General features: G+C 41.7%; 1 long non-coding RNA gene across 6 annotated transcripts in view; it reads left to right on the top strand.

Annotated features, from left to right (window-relative positions):
* Positions 1-25,744, top strand: part of LOC122871858 — a 158,733-nt gene that overhangs the window by 119,605 nt on the left and 13,384 nt on the right. For 5 of the 6 annotated variants that reach the window (XR_006376943.1, XR_006376941.1, XR_006376939.1 and 2 more), the window contains one exon: positions 18,449-18,570. The exons of the other annotated variant lie outside the window; for it this stretch is intronic. This is a non-coding gene — a long non-coding RNA (uncharacterized LOC122871858). The remainder of the gene's footprint in view (positions 1-18,448; positions 18,571-25,744) is intronic. 6 annotated transcript variants of the gene reach the window in all.

Genomic DNA, 25,744 nt, shown 5'->3' with positions numbered 1-25,744 from the left:
CCCACTCTGCTGGCTGGAACAAAGGGCAGCCCTCCCCTGCCCCTCGCCCCCTGTCCCAGCCACTGCTGCCCCAGCCCACCTCGCAACAAAAGGGGCCACGGGGCCTTAATTCCCAGGCAACGATATAAATGGTGGCCCCCGACTCCCGAGGACGAGGCAGGAACGAATGGGCCTGAACACGGAATGGGAGGGGGGAGAAAAAAATGGCAAAGAAGTCATAAAAGAGCTGCCGCCCCCCCACCTCCTCCTCCTCATCCAAGAGGTCCTTTTGTTGATGGGGGTGAGGGGACAGGGGGGTAGGGGGTGAGGGGACCAGGGTGAGAAGAGACAAAGGACAGGTCGGAGAGAGTGGCAGGGGTCAAAACTGCCAGCCACCCCCCTAAACACATTCACCAAAACTCCCTATCAAACGCAGACATCCCATCATACACACACACACACACACATAAGCACACACTACCATTTCAACCACTGTCCTCTGGAAAGGGACAACTCCTTGGACATGAACGGACACAGAGGAGAATGTTTCTCACAAGAGACTCCACACATTGATGAACATGCAGATACTGAACAGCACACACGTTATCAAACCAAACTGAAAAAGCATTTTCTTCTTTTCCCTTTGTCTCCTTCAAGTGTACAGCTGTTTATCATCAATCTGTACATCAAAATCTACATACTTAGCTGAACAAATGTTGACATTCAGCGACACATAATGAACAAGTAAGGAGCAAAATTGACCTTGTTTGACCCAAAGTTGAGAGTTCCATAATGAAGGTTTGTGGATTTATTGCTTCTTCACCAGTTATTGCAAACTTTTTGTTCTGCAGTGACCTGCAGATGCTCAATCTTTTCTCTAATGTCCTGACAGCATGAGATTTACTTGATTTACTTTTCCACATCTTTGTTGCAAAGCATGGATTGCTGTGATGATTATGCAGCACAATTTTTTAAACCTGAATTGCCAGTGAAAACTGGGAAGTGCGTCTTCTTCCTTGTAATTCCTGTTTAACCTTAAGGCCTAGAGCAGACTTGAACCATGATTTGCCTGTCTGAGATATATTGATGTGATCTGAGACAAACAATCTTGAGTTGGAATCTTTGCTCCTGCCCGTTGCGACGGGTCGACTTGCTTGTTCTGAAACGCGTCTTGACTCTTCAGGGGCCGTCTCAGGCACTGTGGCAAATATGTTGGATTTTACCACAACAAAAAACAAGATATATTTATAGCTGGAGACGAGTCTGAGATATCTAATGAGAACTCAGGAAATCAGGGGTTGGGGAAGACGGAAGTCAGCAGACACATAATCACGATGACCTCTCCTTCACACAGTTGTCATGGAATTATCTTGTAATCAGTACACCTCACCTGAGATCAGTTGTGTTGTTTGTGCAGCTCCATGACAACAGTCTGGGACAAAAAATGTCTTGTAATATGAGCAGTAAAGCAATTCTGACGTTTTGTCTCCTAGTTCGCAGTAGATTTAAATGACAGTCTTTTGTCTGTTTGACTGTGGCAGTAATCATTGATAATACTCACAACCATACTCCTTTTCTATTTATTACAAATAATCATAATTTTGTCGGGTGCTAGCAATGTAAAATGTGTCGGATTCTTCTTGGAGATGACTATGTTTAGAAACATAAAAGCTTTCGTGAAGGGGCAATAGGTTAAATCACAAATGTTGTTTTTTCTTTAATGAAATCAATACTTTGAGCCCACAAACACTATAGTGTATTTTTTTTGCAGTGCAGTTGAGGTGGGGTGTCAACTGGATTGGTGAAGTGGCTGGGGAGAGTGCAGGATAATTGGGGCTATGTTGTATCTAGTGTCTGTGGCACTTCAGTGCTCGGGGTCAGGGACCTGAAAACACTGGCTCAACAGTTAACCAATCATTTCAAACCCCCGGCCGAAGAAAAGCATCGTGGGCTAGCTTTCTCTCAGGGCCACGGCCTGTGGAGGTTCAAAGGGACAGTGAGGCTCACAGGCCGGTGTGTGTGTGTGTGTGTGCGCACTCTTTTGAAGAGAAAGAAGAGCTCAGAGGCTAGAAGCTTGAACAATTAGAGCAATTTTACTCCATTCTCCCTCCCTCTCATCTCTTTTCTCTCTCACTCTCACTCTCTCACACACACACACACACACACACACACACACAATCTTTACCGAACAAAGCAGACAATATATTTAACTTCTGAGCAGTTGATGACATTCAACATTTTCAGCAACCCAGACTCTGTCTTAAAATTAAAGACAACGTGATAATGCGCTCTTGAGAATTGTGCGAAATTGAAATGGAATGTTTTGGTTCATCTTTAAGTGAAACATTTTATCACCACAAACAGCAATAAAGAGAATTTCAAAGCCATTTGCCCCACGTTCGATTTGTGAGGCATTTTATTTTTGCTCCTAGGCAGAGGTTTACCGAAGACCTATCCCCCACTCACCCCCCACCCCAACTTTTTCTTCCTCTTCCTCTGCATAACATTGTGGCCACAGATTGTGTGGAATGCAATTAGAGCGCCTAAATTAAGTAGTAATGGAGAACCAGGTCTCCCTACCAGTGTTGCCCTGGCAACGAGCGCTCACAACACCGCCTCTAGTAGTTTTGCTACTTTATCTGCAAAATGCACAATTGAGCTTTAAACCAGCTCTCTGTCTGCAGGAGCCAGGCAGGCAGGGCGGAGGGCTGCAAGGAGGGGAGGATAAAGGATGGGAGGGGAGAGCAAAAGAAAGGGGGAGACGATGATTGGGAGTGGTGGGGGGTGTGAACAGCTGCGTGCTAGGAGGTTTCTTTGCGTCTTATGATATTGCCGGCCGTCAAATATTTATTCCACAAACTGTCTAATGCGCCATGATGCGCTCCTGTGTGCGGATGAGGGCCAGATTTCAAAGACCCCCTCAAAGGATGACGTGTGTTCGGCGAGCTTTGATTGCGCGCTCCCCCTCCAGTTGTAGCGCTACGTGACAGAGAGGAGAGAGGCTTCGCTTTGTAAACAGCCTGTAGTCGCGGGGCCTTGTTGACTAATGTGACAAAAGCTCTGTGAATTGGAGACACGCGGTGGATTTTCATCACGAGCTGCAGATTTTAGGAAATGGATTAAATCTGAATGGAGTAAAAAGTGCAAACACACCTGCAGACTTTGGTCTGAACTGCAGAAGAAAAGTTGCTGATATTTGGCTTGTTTGGGTTCACACTTCTCAATTTTCAACTCAACCAGGACAGTATTGTGATGAGAGATTTTAGCAGCAGGAGAAGTTGAATAAATTATTCTCTGCCATAATTGAGCCTCTCTGGTGTTCATACCAGTTAACAAAGAAACAAAAATGACTAACTATCAGATGACAACTTCCATCTCTCCCAACCTGCACTGTTCAGATTAAAGGTAAATCTGGAAACAAACTAAAGAATCGCTGAATGCTGCAGAGGTTTACTCACCCTACTTATTGGACAAGAAATTCTGAGTAATCTTCCAGAAGATCTGAGCAGTTGCGTTTTATAAAAACTTCAGCTACTTTTTTTAAATGCGGAAAGAGTTAAAACCTTTGAGAGTTAAACCTGTGATATATGCAGAAGCCTTATGTTAGACGAAAACTATCGAGGTACATGAAGGCTATGAAGTTCCTGGACACATTCACAGAGTGCAGAAAGTATTTTGGTAAAGAAGATATCATGATATAAGGTCAAGCAGATTACTCACCAACCATCCAGGCAGTTTTCTCCTTTTTTCTGCTGCAAAGGTTTTCTAAACAGCTTTGCACAGCACTTGTGAAAAACTCGTGCATATAAAGGCCTCTTTTTTTTTGACAGAATATGAATTTTGACTAGATGTGAAAGGCTGTGAACATTTCATGCTTCTTTTCCAACGTCTCTGACTCACGTAGAGCAATCTTATTCCTAGCATGCGCAAGATTCATGCTTTACTAAGTTAAAGAAGTAAAAATTCAGAGTGTTCAGCGGGTCAGCCATTAATCGTAAGGTTGGTGGGAAATGTTGAAGTGTCATTGAACAAGACACTGATGTATATATATGCAAAAAGATGGAAGTTGCTTTTGACAAAAGCATCTGTCTAGTGAATATAATGTAATGTAAATCTGCAGATGCTGTTTATGTCTGAAAATAAGATGCGTCTGTGCAAGCATTTCCAGGTCATTTTGGTAAAGATTTCTGTTCAGAGTAAAACAAATCTAGCAAATCTTTTCCTCTTTGTCCCATTTCAGTGGGCAAACAACAAAACAGTGCATCACAGCCGTCATGTGTTAAGGAAACACAGCCTTTATTGAAAGCTCCATTTTGGATGAAAAATCTGGATTACTTTGGACAAGAGGTCTTGACATTGAGAAAAATGTAAGTTTTTAGATGTCTTTTAGTGTGTGCAGTGACAATCACCCTGGTTTAATACTGTAGCTCAGTAGAAAGCTCCATCAAATCCTCTGTATGGTGGCGTGAACAACACTAGTTCTTAATGGAGAGAATATGACCTTGGATCTGCTGTGCGTGTAAACAGGTAACAGGTGTTGTATTCTGTATTATTTAGCTGGCATTCAGCTTTGAACAAAGCTTTCGTGCCGCAAGTCAGGCTTTGTTGCAAATCAGACTTAAGTGAAGATAACTGGGCCACCTCGTTGTCCTCGGGGGCCTCAGCCCTGCAGATGTCTGCGTGATGTAATTTCATATATGCACGCACATGCACAAATTTCCACGTAACTCAAACATATGGGCACAAACTGTTTGTTTTTCCTTTTACATTTTCACACAACAGCTGTGTGCATTTAAAGATGACCAGGTGCCACAGGTTTTTAATTTGAATCGACACACACACACACACACAGGAGCGGAGTGAGCAGGACACACAGGTGCTGCGCAAACCTCTGACTGTAGCCGTGCCAAGAGGATGTCCCAAACAGAGACAGAACAAGTGTATGGCCCACACATGTTGCAGGAGATTAGGACTCTTTCTACAAAACGGCCTCTCCACAGAAAACAAAATATATCTGAATCGACTCCATGTGTTTCCACTTGCCTGGAAACTATTTTTCTTTGGTAGTAATTTGTACTATAAAAAGGGGGCTTTGCTAAACTACTGTCTCTGTTGAAAAATGACTAACCTCGCTCAATGAGAGCAGCCAGGTGTGTTTTAGTGAAGCATGAATGTTGTAAGATAATGTGTCAGGTTTTGAATGATTGGCCTGTTGGGGGATTTGCCCGTTAAGTTTCATTATCAGCAGTAAAATTATCTCTTTTGTACTCCATGCTTAAAACTTGAGCGACGGTAGATAATAAGCAACATCTAATATTTTAGATAGTGGAAGTTTTGTATAGGAGATTTGTTAAATTTGCCCAAACATTGTAACTGTTGAGATGTATTACAAATGATTACTTTTCCTGTTTCCTTAACAATCCTGTACACATTCTAACATGGGTACATGCAGGTGAATTTGTGCTTATAAGTTAACAGGTAAGATGACCGACAAACTCCTTGGTGTTTTGCACTAAGAAATTATTACACCTTACGTGAGCACTGCAGAGGTGTGAACGAACAGACTGCTGTCCACAGTACGGGTGGCAAGGCTTGAGGCGGTATTAAAGGCAACGTGAGATGTCTAACACTTAGCATCACAGATGTTGTGACATCTCTGTGATGTTTTAGAAGTATAAATATACACTGCTCCATATTTCCGTGCCTGCTCATCTGTCTAGGTGAGAAAATAAGGTACAAAACAAGACTGGAGGAAGGAAGCAGGATAAATTGGTGAGGGAAGTGAAGGAAGGAAGTAGAGAAGGGAAGAGCAGCATGCTGTTTTGGTGTTCAAAGCTCGGCAGGATGGAAGCCAGGAAAGCCGGCCAAGGTGTGTTGTTGTGGTCTACCAGCACAGCAATCGTGGGGGTCTGCTGGAGAGAACATCACACCGCTTCATCACCGTGGCAGCAGCCAACCACAGGGGCTCATGCCAAGACGCTTGGCCAGCAATCCCACAATCCTTTGGTGCATGTCACTGATGAAGGAAGAGGCCTCCAGTCCATAGCGAGAGCTTTTGGATCTGTATTAATTCAGGGCGGAGGGTGATTTGTTTTGATAAAACATCAAATAAATCAGAGAAATCATCATACATTTGTACTGAGCTCTGTTGAGAGCACTTGATGCATCTTTTCTTTACTGTCTTTACAAACCTTTGGTTGCTTTTTCTACCTTTCTGCATCATTAAAAAGCTGGCATTGTTCTCTAGTTCCCTACCCTGTCTGTGACAGTTGGCCTCAACCCCAAACAGACGTAAATAAAGCATTTGTTAGGGACTTTCAGCTGCAGGTTAGTGCAGATTTGGTGCTGTAGTGCAGTAGTTCCCACACAAGTAAACCATGACACTCCTTGGCAGGACTAATATCAGTATAAAGACAAATAATACAGGCCTATTCTCAATCAAAGACGTAAAAGAATGGTGATGTTTATTGCCTATTTCTTCCATTTTGATATATAGTGGTATAGTTTATGTACATGTATGTCGCTTTGTTTTTTTTTTGGGTGGTGAAACCTTATCAAATATGTTTATGACTTCTTGGCGTTCATGTCATTGGACAACTCAAAACAGTTGTAAAAATGCAGAGTTGGTGGTGTGAGGGTTAAAAAATACCATACATTGACAAGAAAGATCCATTAAATTTGGCTTTAATTACCTTAAACGACGGGCTTTGGCTGACGTGAAGAAATTTGGACTTGAACAATTCAGAGATTCATGATCATGATAATTCCCATATGACACGATGGCATTAGCTACATCAGGCTTTGGCTACAGAGGCAATAATTGTTACATTAAATTCTTAGTTGGTTTTGGTCTTTTTATATAGAATATCGCCAGCCTTATCCTTTTAAAGAAAAATGTGACATCCCGGGATATAAGCCTGCCTTGCTACTGTCTTAAAAAACAAACAAAAAGAAACATGCACTTGTTCACAGAAAAGACAAAAGGCTGCAAGTCAAGAAGGCTTTGCAGTATCCACAGGTCAAAACCTCACTGGTTTAGCAAAAGAAAAAGGACCATCCTAACCGTCCATTTACTGGCTCGTTTAGGTGACTCGAGCGGAGAAGTCAGATGACTGGCAGGAGGAGAGTGTGTTTATAGCATAAAGTAATCCATTAAGAGTGTTTTAACTAGGCCACCCTCACACCCATTTACATAGCTGCTAGCCCACAATAGCTTTCCTCCTGCTGGCCTCTCTTCTCTTAATATAAAAGACGAAAGCAAGAAGGATTTCTGGCCTTTTTTGCACTCTGAAGTCGACAGAACTGTCCATTCAGTTATTTGCTGAGTTGTTTAACATAAGAAAATAAGTCATTTTGGAAAAAATGTATTGCTGTGTAGAGACAAAAAAGGCAAAAATCACAACATGACAGATAAATCAGTAGTATCCTATACAAACAATTTACAAATGAGAGTCAACATCTCATTCTGAGCTCTCACCTCACATGGAGGAGGTGTGAGGAGACATCAGGAGGTGCAGAGAGGCTAGAAAAACAGCAAGAAGGAGGTGTGTGCAAGATGGACAGAATGTGCTGCTTCTTCTGTCTTCCTGCCTCGACAGTTTTGACGTGGTGAGGAGTGTGAATCACGCACATTATGAACAAACGTGTGCATAGGCGGCCACACACTTAAAGACAGCGGCCAGGGTGTGAAGCATGAATCACACGTGACTGTGCGAGGACATACATGCAGACCCACACGCTGAGAATCACACGTGTAAACACATACAGATCTGTGCATTAAGCAGAGATTTTGGTTTGGAATTAGATTTTTGGTTTTCTTTTTCTTAATGACACATCTGCCGAGACAGAAGGGAAAACAAACAAAAAATACCTTACCAAAATAAAACTCCACACCCACAAAAACACAGAAACACCAAAAAAAAAAAGAAGTTGCAAATGATATTTGAAAAACATTCATGTCCATCAATGAAAAAAGACCACAAACCCACCCAGAACTTCACTATTTTCGACTTTTCCCAACAAGGAGTCAAACTGCTAGCTTCCTACTTGCACTCTTCAAAAACAAAGTGAGGTCAAGTTCCAGTGATTGTACTGTATTTTTGACGCCACTGTCTGCACCAAACGGCCCGTAGTTGACTTTTTAAAGATCGAGGGGGGGCGAGAAGCAAAAAAGTGGAAAGGGGAGCAAAATGAGAAAAGGAAGGAAAATTTAGTGTATGAAGTTTAGAAAATATAATTGCAGGCTGCTGAGAGAAGCAGCAGAGAGGAAGTGCAGCAGACTGGAGTACTTGTACCTCTCACACACACACACACACACACAACCTGGGGAGTGTGGATACAGTGCTCTTCTCTTTGGCCAGAGGCTGGTAAATAATGAATGTGTTGGTGGAAGCGCAGGCAGTTTGAAATGTAAATGTGACGGATGGAGAGTAAGTGTGTGTATGTGCACGGACGGATCATGGGTTTCTGTTTGTGTGTGTGATGCTGTCACTTGTGGCTGGGGCTGGTTATGTGTCTAGACTGGTGATGGGCCGTCCTCCCCAAAGGGAAAAAGGAGAGGAAGTGCAGGAGAGAGGTGTGTGTGAGTACTCAAAACAGCAAAGAGGAGTGGACGCAAGGGACATGCATGGGGGGGGGGAGTAAAAGAGAGGGATAGGAAAGGAAAGAAAGAGCAGAAGAAAGAGGAAGAGGATAATTAGCTCTGATTGACCCAAGAAACCTCCAAGTAGTCACGAGGTGGAACAAGAGAAAAAGGGTGGGCCAGGTACTTGGGAGTATTCATATCGTACAGTATAATATGATCTTCCAAGTAGTGTGGACCAATTTATGTATCGGAAAAACACGTTCCATATGTGATGATGCTAGAGGCATCCCTCATTCCTTCAAAAGGGGCTGCTTCATATTCTATAGCACGAGCCTGAGTTTTCAGCCCTATAGCCCAGCCAGATAGACCAGTCTATAAACACATTTAGTGCAAGAGAGAAATAAAACCATGGTCTCGTGTACTGCTATTTTGACCTACCTACCATAATTCAGGCTGTGTTAAGACTGACATTAGCACATATGGAAAAAAACTCAGCCTTCCCTTTATTTTGGCCAATCCACATTCCAAGTAGATTAGTTTGCAAATTTAGAAGTGTATCTGTTTTTTACCCTGCAATTTGTGAGGATGAAATATAAAATCCTGTCTCATTGTATTATAAACTGCTGAGCAGTGTTTTGGCATGATATGTCTTCAAATTCATGGATCTATTACTCAAACTGACTCATCTCACTGGTAGCTCACCTGTAGCAACATGCCCGTCTACCAACACATGCCCATGCCTTATTTTTAATGCAGTGCTGTTTTTGGTCCTGGCAAGACACTAATAAACCGACTGAAACAAAAATGGTAGTATTGTAGCTCTCAAAAACCGTCCCACATCCACATAATCTTTAACTTTTTCCTACTTTTAAGCGCATCCTAAAAGAGAACTCTCTGAATGATACACCAGCAAGGAATGACTTAATAAATCAAAACTGACTCACCACCTCCTGACATATCCAACCAATTGTTCAACTGGATAAAGGCCTCCATAAACTGTGCAATTTTTGGATGTTCCCAATGAATCTTTGGTCGTCAGTCCCAAATGCTGGACCGAAATGACACCGTGAAACACGTCCACCAGCATCCAATTTAGAGCTTTGGCGACCAAAGAATGCCTGCATCAGACAAACATGAATAAAAGCATGTAAAAAAGACAGGAATATAGTTTTCACTGGAATCCTGTCAGTGTGAAGTTATGTTTCCTTTAGTTAATCAGTCGCACTGGAGTCATGTGCAGCTTGTCTCACTGTGCATTCAGTTTTTCATTGAACTGCAACTGTGCCACATATTGCATCAGGAGAGTTACTAGTCCCTGATGAATCGTTTAGCTCCCAGTGAGATTGCCTTGTGTAAAAACTACATCGCTGGTCTAATGCAGTGGTGGAGGTCAGCTCTAGCATATGGCTCAGAGTGTGTGTGTGTGTGTGTGTGTGTGTGTGTGTGTGTGTGTGAGATGCCAGCTGGCCCAAACATGACAGAGATAGAGGATGGAGTGAATGAAAAAGAGAGGAGGGAGGGATGAAGGCAGAAAGCTAAGGAAAACGAGAAAAAGAAGGAGAAAGGAAGAAGAAAAAAAGGAGGAAGAAAAAGATGCATGAAAGGATGGATGGATGGATGGATGGATGGATGGAGGGAGGGACAGAAGGAGACAGAGATAGATGGAGAGAGGTGGGGAGGTGAAAAGCATGAAGGGATACAAACGTGGAGAAACTGGCATCTGTTGCCCTCCCAACCCCCGCCATCACCACTGTCACCACCAGCTCCCATTGGTGCAGTGTGTGTGTGTGTGTGTGTGTGTGTGTGTGTGTGTGTGTGTGGAGATAAGACAGAGAAAAGGGCCCAGATGGTCTGAGGGGAGAGTGACAAGTGGCTGTCAGGGGATTCAGACAGCCTGGCCCTCTGCTGCCCTGCTGGCGCGTGCGCTCACACACACACACACACACACACACACCTCCATCTCTTTGTAGGACCTCTACCTCCTGTGGGGCACCTGTTCACCCTGTGCTGCATCTGTTTGTAGAACGGTCGGCCATATCTTTGGTGTCCTGCGGAAACAAGAATAGATATTTTCACACCGCTCACCTTTGAACATAATCAAATGTTGCATTTTTGTATTTGGGCCATTATAAACAGAAAAGTCACATGGGCTCACAAGTATATTGATTTTTGTTTTGGTAATTGAAGCAACCAATTGGTCATTTTTGTTGTTTCTGCCCATTTTTGGAAGCCAAACCCACAAAGAAATTTCCTGCCACCCCACCAGCATGAAACTTTTTTTAAATAACATCATCAAGAACATGTTTCCTTTGATGCATGTTCCTCATACATTCTCAGTTTCTCAAAGACACCAGTGAGGTTTTAAAAAGTCTGCTCATCTTGTACTTTGCATGTCGTTTTCCTCCCTGAATAAATTCCTCCAACCTGATTCTTGACTGCCTTAATAGCACCAGAGCACTCTTCTGCAGTTTATCGTTCCCAAATGAATTCTAGACCTTCATCACAGCAGACATTTTGACTTCTCATAGCAGGGAAAGCACAGGTGGAACTAGTTACATTAACGATGACTCCAGTCCAGCAATTATTGCAGTGCAGTGCATCCATTAATGTTATTAGTTACACCTGTGTAACAAGTCAAAATACCTGCTGTGTAAAAGGTGTATTCAATCTGAGCACACTCTGGGTCATTCCTTACACCCTCTGGTGCTCTTGGAATGGAAAAATAAGGAATTTGTAATTTGAAGTACACATCCGTGGGTGCTTGGAATTGGATTCACCTGTTTTGTACATGCATGTGTTGGGTTCAACTTACACAGGTGTGGAATTAGACTAATTATTGGTTTGGGTTGATTGTGGTCAAGTGTGCAGAGTGTATTTTTTATGTACTGATACTCTTATTTATTAAAGCCTCCCTTTTTATTCTTAACCACCAAGTTTTCTCGTGCCCATTCAGCCTCTCAGTCTCTCCTTTTACATGGACTGAAATAGTCCGATATTAACTCCACTGCACTACTACTTATTACTTATATTATTACATTGTATTATTATACCGTATTATCATCATCAACCGGTAAACCCACTTGGTACTTCACACTTATTTTATTTTATACTTATACCCACCTGGTACTTAATATATTTTCTAGTGTATTGTATTATATTTTTTGCTAGTACTTTCTCCTGTGTGCACTACCGTAAAGGCGAGCTGCTGTAACAAAGAGTTTCCCTTCGGGGATCAATAAAGTATTTCTGATTCTGATTCTGATTGATAATCTGAATAATTCATTACAATATAAACAGCATTTGGACTATCACGATGTTCATCACCTTTCACAGCATTTCGTCTCACATATGGCAACCCAACCGCTTGACGACACATACCAATGATGCTTCAGTGCATGAAAAGATGCATAACTTTACTTCCTCTGTTTGATCAATTAGAAGAGCCGTTTACCTTGTAGAAGTACCTGTTAAACCATATTTGTGCCTTCTAGTAAAACTCTATTTATCTACTATCTGAAAACTTTCACGTGTTGCCATAAAATTAAATCCCAAAATTAGCATTAGATAGCAACAATAGCAACAAGCAGTTTAAATACTTGAGGGATACACTGTAGCACAAGGGCTCTGCTCCTTAGCATATAAATATGAATGGAATAGTCCTAATCCATGTAAACAGCTTAATCTGAATATTCTCTTGCTTTCTAATATTTGTGTCAGATTCTTTGTCCCTCTCTGTCCCACTTTTCTAAATTTCTCTCTTTGACTCTCTCCAGTGTTTTAACACTACATGTGTGCTGACCGACTGGCCGTCGAGGCAGTCAGAGGAATTGTTACAACCAGTCAGAGTGTGTATTATCTGTCATTTCTGAGCCATGGGACTCAGTTTAATGGATAAAGCCTCCGGAAAGCCCACACCGCTGGCCTCTTTATATCTTTATGGGTCATACACTCATCTTCCCAAACACCCTTAATACGCTTTATCTCTCACACTCCCTCCTTCTCCTCTTTCTCTAGCTGCATAGTGGACACACACACACACACACACACACACACACACTCATCTTAACTCAGTTGCCCTTGATTTGTGTGATCTGGTGATTCTTTTTTCCCAGGGAATTTCCTGCTCGTCCTTTCTGTATTGAGAGGAAATGAAGGATGGGACTTTGGGCTCCTAGGCCGTGACCCTTGTAGTCCCACAGCAAGGCTCCCTGGGATATGTAGGCGCCTCTGGACTCAGGGACACCAGGGGGTCTCCCTCGTCAGGAAGGATGGCATGTGAGTGTGTGTGTGTGGGGGGGGGTGATAGTAAAAGAGCAAAAAGAGACAAATTGACAAGAGAAATTGGGTGTGAGAGGAGAGGAGGAAGGAAGTGTGTGTGTGTGTGTGTGTGTGTGAGAGAGAGAGGGGAGAAAGAGTGTGTGTGTGTGTGAATGGAGAGCGAGCAGAAGGAGAGAAATTGTGTGTTAGTGGGGGGAAAAGAGCAAGTGTGTGTGAGGGACAGCTCGTCCTTCAGGCTCACCTCGGCCCCCCGGGGTCTTTCTTCTCGGCGGCAGCGTTTTACTGGCCCCGGCTGACGGCCATGAAATGGCAAGAAATTTACTGCTCTGGAGCTTATGGATGTGAAGGCAGAGTGAGGACGTCGTCTCTCTTTCACTCTCTCCCTTCTTCCTTTCTTCTTTCCATTTCTCCCTCTCTCACTCCTATCATCCTTCCTTCCCTTTCAGCTGCCCTTGGTTTCCATCATCCTTCCTTCCTTTCTACTGTACTTCCTTCCCGTTCTTTTCAATTTTCTTTAACCTGTGTTACGTAACATAGAAACAAATTAAAGACTTTATAGGCCACCAGTTTTAATTATTTCAACTTTGTTCCTGAGAAATCATGTTTTGTCTGTTAGTTTGGCATACTACAATACCCATGAGTCTCGGCTGCTGTTGCTAGGGAGAAGAAGCCAGTCAGAGGCGCAAATTAGAGCCGTAGCGAATTCAAAAAGCTTAATCGAAAAAAAGGCACTGTAGTTGCTGAATTCATCCAAAAGACTCAGAATCCAAAAGGGAACTGATTTAAACTGCAGATTGTATTATTAGTGATCTCAAAAGCATAATCTTTAGCTTCACAAAGTAGCATTTTAAGCTTGGTGATTGGATGTTCCGTTCCAAAATGCACCTTGGAAGTCGTAGTTAACATCTCTCTCCATCTTCTCTTCCTTTACTCCTCTCGCTGTATATGTTTCCCTGACTTTATTCCTCTCTCATCCCTCCTTCCTATTTCTCTAAATTTTTCCCTTTTTACTTTCTCCGTCCACCTCACCCTGTGCATTCGATCTTCTCCTTTACTACTCCTGCTTAATTAATTGTGTCCCTTCCTCCAGTTTCCTCCAGTCCTCCCTCGCTCCATTTTCATTCCTACCAACACTTTTGGAAAATATTGAGTCCTTTACTTAAATCCATATTCTTCCTTGAGGTAGAGGATCCTGACAAGTCTTAGTCAAATTTTAGTAACTATTGAGTGGTGCATGCAAAAACACAAACAGTAACCATAACAAAATCACTTTCATGAGACAAATGTATAATATAAAGGTGAACATTAGAAGTAAGAACGTCATTTCAAATAAGAAAAGAGACAAGTTTTAACGTGGAATTGTAAATTATTCCAATCAAAAGGAGCCATAAAACATAGCTTTGTCATATTTGTATGGTAGGAGGTGGGGTAAGGGAAGGTCTCTCAAACCATGACAGTTTGTGGTCTGTTATACAGTAAAAACTGTTAGTAAAGCTGGAGGTGGTGTGTATGTGTGTGTGTGCGTCTGCCGTACCATCAGCCAGAGAGCCTTTCAGCGTTAGGGAGTGGGAGGGGAATGTAAAAGGATTAGCAGTTCCAAATTAATACTTGGAGAATTGTTCATGCAGAAATGTATTCGCACACATACAAATACTGCATATACAAACACACAGACACACTCTACACATTCAGCTATGCATATTTCTGCACAGTATGTATGCACAATTATTTTATGTGTGTGTGTATGTGTGTATATATATATATATATATATATATAAATAAATAAATAAATAAATAACGCTGGCGACAGCTAGATTTTAAAAGTATCCAACTGAAAAATCTCCTTCAGGCCTCCCTCCAAAGCCACTCCCCCAAAACACATTTTCATGTGCAATGATTGCACAGGCAGAGAGTGCACAGGCAGAGAGTGCACAGGCAGAGAGTGCACAGGCAGAGAGTGCACAGGCAGAGAGTGCACAGACAGAGAGTGCACAGGCAGAGAGTGCACAGGCAGAGAGTGCACAGACAGAGAGTGCACAGGCAGGTAGGCAGGTAGGATGGTAGGCCAGCCAATGATTGGATGGGCCTGCTACAGCCACAGATACCAGATTTTTTCCTTCCTTCTTTTTAGAGCATTTTATTTATTGATTGCTGTTGGGATGTAAAGAGAATTTATACAAATATAACACAAAATGCATCTGACATACATTACTACCCTAGCTTTAATTACATCATTTTATGATATTTTTTATTTCAGCCGAAATGTGAGTGAGCTGTATTCCCTTACATTGGTGGGTGTTCTCTCCATTACAGCCCTGACTACAACTGAGCAGACATACTAAACTACTACTTGCCAGACTGCTTCTCATATATTCTGACATCTGGAAAGAGAGCAGTGTGTCACTTTTCTGAACGCTGCAGCAAGATTTCAGTAAAATGTCAACTACAGTGTTTGCTTCTACAAGTACAGTCACATTTAAAGGGATGTAGCTCACACTCTACCGCAGCTTTGTGAACAGAAAATAGTAGCAAGAACATGGAGAGAATCCCAACACTGACATCCAGCTTAGTAAGAAAATACAATAACATTGAAAGGAACAATCTTTCTTTTAACAACTTGGGTCTTATTTTTTTTTTTTACCCATTTCTGACTTTTTATCATTCCTATTTGTGTGACATAAAGATCTGAGGAAGCTGCAACATCGTCAGAGTCTAAGAACACAATCAGTCAGATGATCAGGCTATATACTGTGTATATATATATATATATATATATATATATATCCATCCATCCACCTTGCAGACTGACTTCCAGGACCTACCTACACTTTTCCTATGCAGTAAAGCATTATTAATAATATTTCAGTAGACTTTAAACTTGAGGCAGACTTAAGTCGCAATAATGACTTGAGGCTTGACTTATGTGAGATTTGATTCCTTAAAAACTTGAATTGGTTTGATACTTTGAGGCAAAAACTTTCAAGTCTCAAGTGTTAACCTGGTAAAAAAAAAAAAAAGTAAATAAATAAAAAATAAGACAGCATCAGGCAGACCTTGCACACGTTGATCATTTCTTAGGCCTATACAGTAAAAAGGTCTCAGTTACAAAAAAGACTATTTACAACTTTGAAAGGAAAATGTTCAAATGCTGTGTCATTTTAATGGTCAGCAATAAGACTTGTAACTTGACATGGATTTGCCCTTAAAAACTTGAGACTTACTGTATCTTGAGTGACTTAGGACTTATTTTTTTTCTAAAAGACATAAAAAACAGCTCTGAGTTTGTTCACTTTTGGTTTCACGTCTGATTAAGCAATGTTGAGTATTTGGCTAAACTGGAGGTTTGTTTACAACTTGTTTAATCGTCTGCTACAGAATAAACTTTGATGTCTGGATCATCAGAACAGAAAGAGTCAAATGCCCTGATAATTTTTCCAGCGTGAGAATTGCTGCTTAAAATTAAAAAAAAAAAAAAGCAAGAAAGTGTATCTGTCTGTGTGTATGTCAGTACAGCCTCCAGCATGTCAGCCGTGAAAGGCCTCTACACACCGTTTGAGCTCTCCTGAGTGAGAGAAGTGTGACAAACAGCTCAACAGGCTTTGGCACGCCAGCTGTCCAGAGGGGACACATACAGGCTGGAAAATTCACACACACACACACACACACACAGGTCCACTCACATGTACATCCAGCCATATAAATGATTGCACATGCACAAACGCGCACACAGTCTCCCATAGCGCACACACACACATATAAACACACTCAACATGGGAGAAACACACAATAAAACACACACACTGCTGCCAAGCATGGCGCAGTAATCTTTAGTAATGCCATCGGTTCTGGGGGCAGAGCATCTGAACGAAGGCCAACGGCCACACAACATCAGAGCCTCAGCGCCCTGCCTTCCCACAATCCCCCTCTCCACGGGCAGCCAATCCAGTGTCGGACAGGAAAAATGGACTTTTCTGGCGGCGCTTCACCATTTGAGTTCTTAGGAGGGATGCTGCTGCTGGGGGGAGGAAGAGTGACAGAAAAACCAGTTGGCTGAATGTGCAATGGCCTGCTGCTTTCTGGTTGCCATGGTGATTTTGATCAACAACCATTAATAATGTGTAAACCTGTTCATTAAGTCTGTGACTGCCTATTTTCTGCATTTCTTTTCAAAATATATAATAAATAGGCTACATTTAGCAGGAATTAAGAAAGTATCACAAATATCAGAAGCCAAGCAAGGATTTGGAGAAAAAAAACCCTTAGACTAACCAACATTTGGAAGCACAGCTTTTCCTCCCAGACTGTAAAAAGCTCTCACTTATTGCCATTTTAATCTTATAGTTGAATGAGGAGTAAAATGTACGTATGTGCACCGACTCCAACAGACATTCTTCACTTCTGAAGTTAAAGGGCAACAAACAGCACTAGTAATCACATTTTCCTGACTTTTGTACAAAGCAATATCATTTAACCTGCTTATGACTCATGTGTATGTAGTATTTGCATTCATGTCTTGTGTATGAAACACAGAGGTCCCATGAAGTTGATATACAGGTGGTATATCAATAATAATTAATGAGATTGTCTTTCTAATGTAACTTTTGCGGTGGAGTTTTGGCTGGGTGAAAATCTTCTGCACTATAATACAGTTCTTTGAAACACAGGTTAATAATAATATAAAGGATCCATGCATACTTATGAAATTACTTTTGAACTGTTACATTTAAATCAGGTTAAAGCTGCAATTTCTAACTTTCCACATGTTGTCTCCCTAAAACTACTGCAAATATGGTGATTCGTCAAGTGTGTAGCTTGGCATTTCGTTCTTTGTATTCTGCTGAAAAGAAAATCATCATCAGGTACCTTAAATCTTAATATATAATACTCTTAAGATAATACCAGATAAATAGCTTTATCAGTGCTGATTAGATTTTAACATTATTTCCCTCAATTATATTAACCCAAGATAATATTTCTTCAAAGAATGGGTGAGTTTAAAATACTTGCTACTGCTTTAAAGTGAGATATATAACTTTTTCTAAATATCTAAAAGTGCTACTTGCAGGATAATGGTATATGCTAACTTGTAGTGTAGCAGAAGCACAGATAGACCAGTCATAAAGTCAGCAAACTGAATGTCATCCAGCTAAAGTTTGCCAATATTAGCTAACTGTAGCCACCATAAGCTACTGGTCATAGTAGAGCAAGTGAGGCTGTAGCAGCAAAACCGCTAAGAGTACTGAATTGAGCAAGAGTGTATTTAATTGCTTATGCTTTCAGCTTTTCATTTGTATCAGGAAGAATGTGTTATCTCTTCTTTCAAAACTTACATAGTCTTGCTTTAAAGCTACAAAATGCGGCTTTTATTTTGGTGTCTTTTTTGAGTCACTGCAGATCTCTTCATATTATGATAAGATGTATGAAAACCAACTGCTGCCTGGAAGATATAAAAAATACCAAAAGGCTGTAATAATTTTTAGAAAATAGTCATCAGTAATGTCAAGAAAAATGCAAAAACATCAGCACATTTATTTAAAATGCAGCACTGAACCATTCAAAAGAAAGGTGAACTCATATACTCATATTTTTGTTTACATTTAATTGCAGATTGGCTGCAATCGCCTGTTGCCTCAGCCTCAGGCTGGACACCGATTCAAGGTTGACAGCTCATCAAGTTGAGTGACAAGCGTTGGGGCGGGAACTCGACCAAATGAGGGGGAGGAAGGAAGGTAGGCCCAGTAAAAACACCTCACTGGCTCCAGGCGAAAAGCTGCATATTGTGGCTTGAAATCGCCTTCACCTCCTTCTGCTAGGTCATGAATCTGGCAGAGCACCTGAGAACTGTCATCTTTTAATTTAAGCTAGAAAATTGCAGTGAGGGTTGGTTAGGTTTTCTTGTAAGGACCTGTTTCAGAGAGAGAGGATTCCCCATTTTTCTTCTCCCTGAGATGCGTTGGGCTGGAAAACGTGAGACGTGGGTGGTCAGTTAGTGAAGCCATCAGTCGTAGGGGGTTGCTAGTTATTGTAGTAGTCAGGTGGGGTGGGTGATGCGTTCAGGCACCCACCGTCCACGCTGCCGCATCGCCCACGGGGTGAACCTCAGCTGTTCTTTCCTTCCCTTCCTCGCTCCTTTATCCCTCCTTTATCCCTCCTGACCTTCCTCATCATTCCTCTACCTCCTGTTCGTTTCATCCCTCTCTCCTTTCAGCGTCGGAGAGGAGCTGCTGGTGGTGGTGTTGGGGGGAGGCTGTCAGGAAAGGAGTGAAATGTGTGTATATGTGTGTGTTTGTGTGCACAGCTGAGGGAGGGGTCGATTTGATGAGGCTTCAGTGTTGTCGAGATGGATTAGCCGAATGACTTTGAGGGGTTTGTTCTCTTGTCTTTGAGCACACAGCCAACTCACTGTAACTCTTCCCCTCCCTCCCGTCTTTCCCTCCAAATCTTCATGTCTCCCTCTCAATATTTGTCTCTATCCTTTCCTGTTTTTTTATAGGATACCTCATTAAGGCTCTGCAGCATCAGTTTCCCCATTCCAACACACACACACACACACACCTGCCCCAGAACATCTATTCGACTACTTTGGGATAGCAAAAATTGACTGATTTATTTATGCAAAAAAGGGGATACAGTTTCAAAAATGTATTTTTTGATTTGTTTTTCTAACTTGCTGCACTTTCTGTCACTTTCCTGCCCATCTTCCTTTTTTTTCATTCTTACATTTTTCTTACAAAAATGTGATATTGTATTTTTAAGTAAGTTAGGTTAGTGTTTGGCCTATTTATTTTTGTTGTTGTCAATGATGCAAAAAGGAATTTTTCAGTTTTTTCCTTGGTCTTGCTGTGATGTTTCATGTTTATTAAAGGTACCGTGTGCATATATTCAAACATCAATATATCACTGTCTAATTAACTGTTATACCTTGAGATAATTATCCTGAATAGATGAGGCCACAGTCAAGATGATTAGTAGCCTCTATCTCACACCAGCGGTATTAGTTATTGTCTTTGTTTAATTTAAAACCACATTTCCCATAATTCCTGCTGCTTGCTCTGACAGAGGATTTTTCTTTTTCTTTTGGCTTAACAGAGAGGCCATAAAGCATCCTTTAGGTTTATGTTACATGTACATTAAATTAGAACACAAATCTGCTGGAAGAAGACAGCAGAAGACATTTTTTGGATGTAACGTCCGCTACACAGCCACTGTGTCACCCCAAATTACAACCACCACCATCAAATGTTCAGTTCAGATGTTTATTGTCACAAAAGAGGAAATTCTTTTTGCAGCAAGGCAACATAAAAACAATGAAAACACAATAAAACAATAGAGGACATTAAAACATATGACAATTATACATTGCGCACAGTTCAAAAACAATACAGTCCATGTTACAAAAGCCTGAATCAAATAAGAATAAGGAGGAGATAAAATGCATGGCTGCGCACTGAAACCAAGTGGCACTTTATGCTATAAATTAAGTGTGTTTTCTGCACACAGTATAAATGCAAATTTGATGTGGTTACATTTGTTTTTCTTAAGCCTGTCTTTGTCCAGAGGGGAGGAATGTCCAGATTCTCTGAGACAGATTTTGCTTTCTGTGTGATTTGTCAGCTAGAACAGTTGAAAACTCTGGCAGCGGCTCACCTTAACATTGATGGATTTTTCAACAAACATGCCGTGTCCCAGGTCAAGGGAAGCAATACTGCTGTATGGGCTCTACTTATTTTTCCTTTGCCCAGGAGGCAGCCATCTGTAGCTTTTTGTGGGACCTGCTTGAGGAGACTGTCCTCCCAAGAAGAACAACAGCATCAATCGTTTCAGCAAGTGCCCCAAAACTAAATATGTTTAGGTTGGGGTGGATGGATGGGTCAACAAAACGCCTGACTTTAACACAGGAGACTTTCTGTTCGTTTCCTGTTTCCAACCAACAGTCAACTTTTTTTTTTTACCTTACCACATGGTTATTATTGTAACCATGATGACAATAGTGTCCTAACCCTAAATGAGTAGTGATTTTAACCCTAACCATGATCTTTCCCTAAACCTAATCAAGTCGTTTTTGTGCCTAAACCTAATCAAACCTTGACAATACAGTTGTCATATCATAAAACAGATTTATTTTTCAACAGTGATTTGTAACGGTTTTGGAAAGCACGGACAAAAGATGCCGTTCTGCTGATAGGGCCGTCGGATCCGAAAACGCTTCTGTATGTCTCTCCAGATGGACAAACAGCGTATTTTGTTGTTAAGTTTGGAGGACATTGTGCTTGAGATAGAAGAAAGAGGAGACGTTTCAGCATTTAAACATGTTGAGTGGAATGTTCCCAAATTGTACAGATGTAATTTACACCTGGCTGACATTCGAATGCAATGCGTACAAGATGAATTTTCACCTTGCAAAAACAAGCGTTTAGATAAAATATCCAGATACAGATCACATGTTAATACCAGGTGTAAATGGGTTCTCAGATTCCCATACTAACCAATCACTGAGAAGGTCAGGACTGATGTGATGGATCCTGTTAATGTTAAAAACACTTAACCTCTGCAGAAAATACAGTCTTTGTTGCCCTATTGCTTCAGTGTTTATGTCAAAGGTCAAGTTCTTGTCAACTTTAGTACCAAGGTACTTCTAACTCTTTCACTTTCCACCCCTTGCCCTTTAGCAATGATCCGAGGAGGTGGGAGCAATTTTATTTTATTTATTTTTTTCTGAAGTCAATAGCCATGTTTTTAGTTTTGAAAATGTTCAGTGTCAAAAAGTAATCAACAGCTTTGTCTTTTCTTTCAACCTGCCTCTTCCCTTCTATTTTGCACTCCTTTGACATATTTCTTTCTTCTTCTCTCCTTGTTTTGCCCGTATTTCTCTTCCTCTGCCTCCCCTTCCCTCCTTCCTCTCGCTCTCGTCTCTGCTTCCTACCACTTCCCCGCCCGTCTCACAGTGTTTGATTGATGTCTCAAGGTAGCATTAACACTTCTCACGCTGCTAGTACATGGAGGAAGGGGGAGGCGGTGTGATGTACATGAACGATTGATTACCTTACCGCTACTTGTTGATGACATCTCCAAAGATGGCTCCCCTGGAATCAATAACCACTGCTCTTTCTTGTCTCCCCTAAACTTTCCCCCATTCTCCTCCAAATCAGAGACAAGAAGCTCATGCAGCAATTATGAAGGAATGGCACATTTGCATACGGAAAAATAATTAAAACAAACAAAGTGAGGCTGGGACCCCCTGGAGAGAGGAGCAGGGAGGAATGGGGAGGAGGAGGAAGTGAATAATGTGGGCATAGAAAGAGGTTTAATTGCTCCACGCCGGGGTTGTGCCATTTATCTTCAACTCTCTTGCTCTGACGCTATTTCATTTGTCACCTTAGTACAGATGAGAGTTTACGTAGGTGTTCTCAGGATATCTGTTTCAAGGTAAGCACCCAGACACACACGCCCATGCACAAATGCATTACACTAACATACTTTTTAAGAGACAGGTACGAATGTCGTGCCGTCAATGTGGAAAGATGACTCAGAGCACTCCAAAGTTAACTGCATCCTTTCTCACTTGCACACACACACACACACACACACACACACACACACACACACACACACACTTTGTTGCTTTAGTGTATAGCTCTATAAAGAGCTGTTACATAAAAGAGTCCAGTTTTCAGAGAGAAATGTTCTGCTCTTTTGCATGTCTCTCTCTCTCAGAAGCAGTCATTATGCTCCTGGAGCTTCCATACTGACTACTTAGTTCCTCCTCTCGTGTGTGTGTGTGTGTGTGTGTGCATAATGTGTGTTTTTGTGCAGTCTGATTTTCCTCATTTTTGTCTCATTGTGTGTGTGTGTGCGTGTGCGGTGCTTTTGAGCAGGCTCCCCGCTGACGCCGCAGGGTGCGAGTCGTCACGCGCTGAGGGCTGTCCGCTACGTTAGCGCCGGAGTGGCTAAAAACTCAATTTTCAGCAGAGTGTTTGAAGCCAGAGGATGAAAGTCCCTGCTCTCTCTCCCTCTCTCTTACTCTCTCTCTCTCTTCTGATGCCTCTGATGGACAACTCAGTGGCCAGCCACTTCTTTAATTAAGGCATAGTCTGCCGTTTTTTCCTAAGATGAAAGAGTATTGACCTGATGGGGCACTGGGCGTGAGTGTCACTGAACTCAGTTTGGTCTCCCAAGACAGAGTGTGTGTGTGTGTGTGTATGTGTTTACTGTAGGTACAAATGTGTGTGTTTTAGCCACATTGTGGCCAGAATCAACACTAATGCAGATTCAGTGCAAATACTGTACGTGAGTTAATCACTACAGTTGTAGTTTTACTGGTGTTTCATTCATAAAAGTCTCACCAGAGAAACGATGGCATTGGTCAGTTGGTCAAAACAACGTATATTCTCTTGTGGCCCTGCAAATAATGCTTTTCCTTTCTAAGAAGAAGTAGTGAGACATTGTTATAGTGTTGCAAAACCTCTTTGGGTGGAGGTCGGGGTGAACAGTTAGGTGTACAAAGCGTCCAACTTTGACACCAGAGACTGCTGTATGCATTCTGTCTCCTACCAACACTCACCGTTGGTTTCTTTAAACCATGGCCACGATACTTCCCTATTCCTAACTAAGTAGTTTTTGTTGTTGCACGTAATAAACCTTAACTATAGATGTGGCAGATGTGAGAAAACACATAAATAATTTCCTCAATGGTCCATCAGGCCCTGACAAACATTGTTTTCCTGACAATAGTTTTAAGCCACGTTCAGAGCAAACGTAGCCCTGCATGATAAATGGCATCCCTCTCATTCATTTGAATGCAGTCAGTCTGGCCACCCAGCCGGGTTGCCAACGCAGGGGGCTCCGGCAAAAATGTCGAACCATGCTTTAACTTTTGCTGCGACGCAAAATGACGTCATTCGGCAAGGCATTGCGTTGGCCAATCGAATACATGCCAGCATGCGTTCCTGGCAGATTACTGTGTAACATGAACGCCGTATTTTTACTGTTTTCCTCGAGATCGTTGTGACGAAAGACAAAATAGTTGCCATCATTATAACTTTCCAGACCATTGTGCAGTGTTTTGGTGTCTGATATGCCTTTAAACTCATTAATCATACTCCAAATGGATTTCCTGAATCTCCTGAAATTTCATTGTCTCACCATTACCTTAAACAAAACACCCCCACCAACACAGCCCCCTGCACTGTTTTAACGCAGGGCTGTTTTTCAGCCTGAATCCCAGCGTAATACGTAACTTCTCGGGTTCCTCTAATCTGAATGCCATTTGTTCCTCGTGTTGGGATTATCTTTTTCTTTTTATCTTGCCCAATAACAGGCTTTGTTTGAGGCCATGTTTTCAAACCTTGGTTTAGTTGTAATTGGGCAACATGTTACTAAAAATGGGTAGAGATAGAACAACAACATGTTTCAGGTGCTATCAAACCCTTGAAAACACTATCAGAAACAATAGTGGAAAAAAGCATGCTGTTTTGGTAACTCACAAGTATAAATATATATCATCAAATTAAAATGATGCTCCTTTTCTGATGTATAGTAAAGCTACATTCCTTGGTTTCTGAACACAACAGCAAAATTAGCTGATTTAACCAAAGCTGGCATTAAACTCTACCCGACGAGAATGAGCTTGCATGTTTTTTTTGGGTTTTTTTTTTTTTGTTTTTTTAGATATTTGTAGTCTACATTAACATGCAGCCAAAGCAGCCTAGTACACCCTCTGTAAGGAACTCAACATCATCTGAGCTGGCTGTAGCTGCGGGCGAAAACAACAAGGCTTTAAACGCGCCCTGTCGAAGAAGAAACGCTTTCAGTCTCTCAGAGCTCATTCTAATCGTGTGCTTCCTGTTTTTGTTGCTGTGTGTGTGTGTGTGTGTGTGTGTGTGTGTGTGTGTGTGTGTGTGTGTTTGTGTAAATCCCTTGCTGTTTGTGAGCTGTGCGACACTGCTGGGTGCTCTCTCTGTCTGCTCTCTGGATATCAGGCACCCAGGGATCCTCAGAAGCAGGCATTACCAGTTAATGCACCTCTGAAGAGAACATCTGCACTTAAGACAATTATGCCACAGATGCGGATGTAGGTGTGTGTGTGTGTGTGTTTGTTTGTGTGAGGGAGAGACAAAGAGGAAAGAGATAGAAAGAGAGGATGATAGGAAAATAGAGGGAAGAAGAGCTTTCTATGCCTTAGCGTAAAATACAATCTGCGATTCATTCCACTCTGAACCAAAATCTGTTTTCCTCACCTCTCTTCTGGCTTCAAAAATGTTTGAGGTTTATTTTCAGGACCTTGCAATCACAGCTTTTTTGCAACAAAGTCAGCAGCACACACCCATCTTTCCTGGCAATCTCACTTTTTTGTAGAATCTTGATGCAGCTGCTGTGAACTTGGTTTAAAGAATAAGAACTGGTCCAAAAATTCTGCTTCTGAGAGGCTTCTGACCTATTCTGGGGAAGATTTTTTATAACATCTGCAAAGTAAGCGGGTAATGTGGAGAGGAAGCACACAAATATTGAGGTGAAGAACAGAATATCAACATTATACAATCTAGTCTCCTAGTGTGTTCAGTTCCCAGTAAGGGGAATCTGATATGTTGACTTTACATTCAGTGCCATCATCTCTTGAAACTTCCAGAAAGCAGAGACTGGAGCTGTGATGTCAGTGTCAAGTTAAAGGTTAAAGTTCAGATGGTTTGAACTTGCAGCATTGCAACTCAACAGTTTAAATGAGGCTGTGTGCAAAACATCTTGCTACCTGATGCAGTTTATAAATGGGAGTTCCATTAAGACTCATGAAACTCCACATGCAGTGTGCTGTAGACGTGTTCAAGGTAATCATGTGCTTCCTGTTTTTGTTGTTGATAGCTATGTAAGCCCACGACATCTTGATGCATCAAAACACTGTCCTACCTC

Source organism: Siniperca chuatsi, linkage group LG24 (genome assembly GCF_020085105.1).
Source record: "Siniperca chuatsi isolate FFG_IHB_CAS linkage group LG24, ASM2008510v1, whole genome shotgun sequence".
Classification (NCBI taxonomy): Eukaryota; Metazoa; Chordata; class Actinopteri; order Centrarchiformes; family Sinipercidae; genus Siniperca; species Siniperca chuatsi.
Note: the sequence above shows the minus strand (reverse complement) of the source record. Positions and strands in the feature narration are given on the sequence as shown.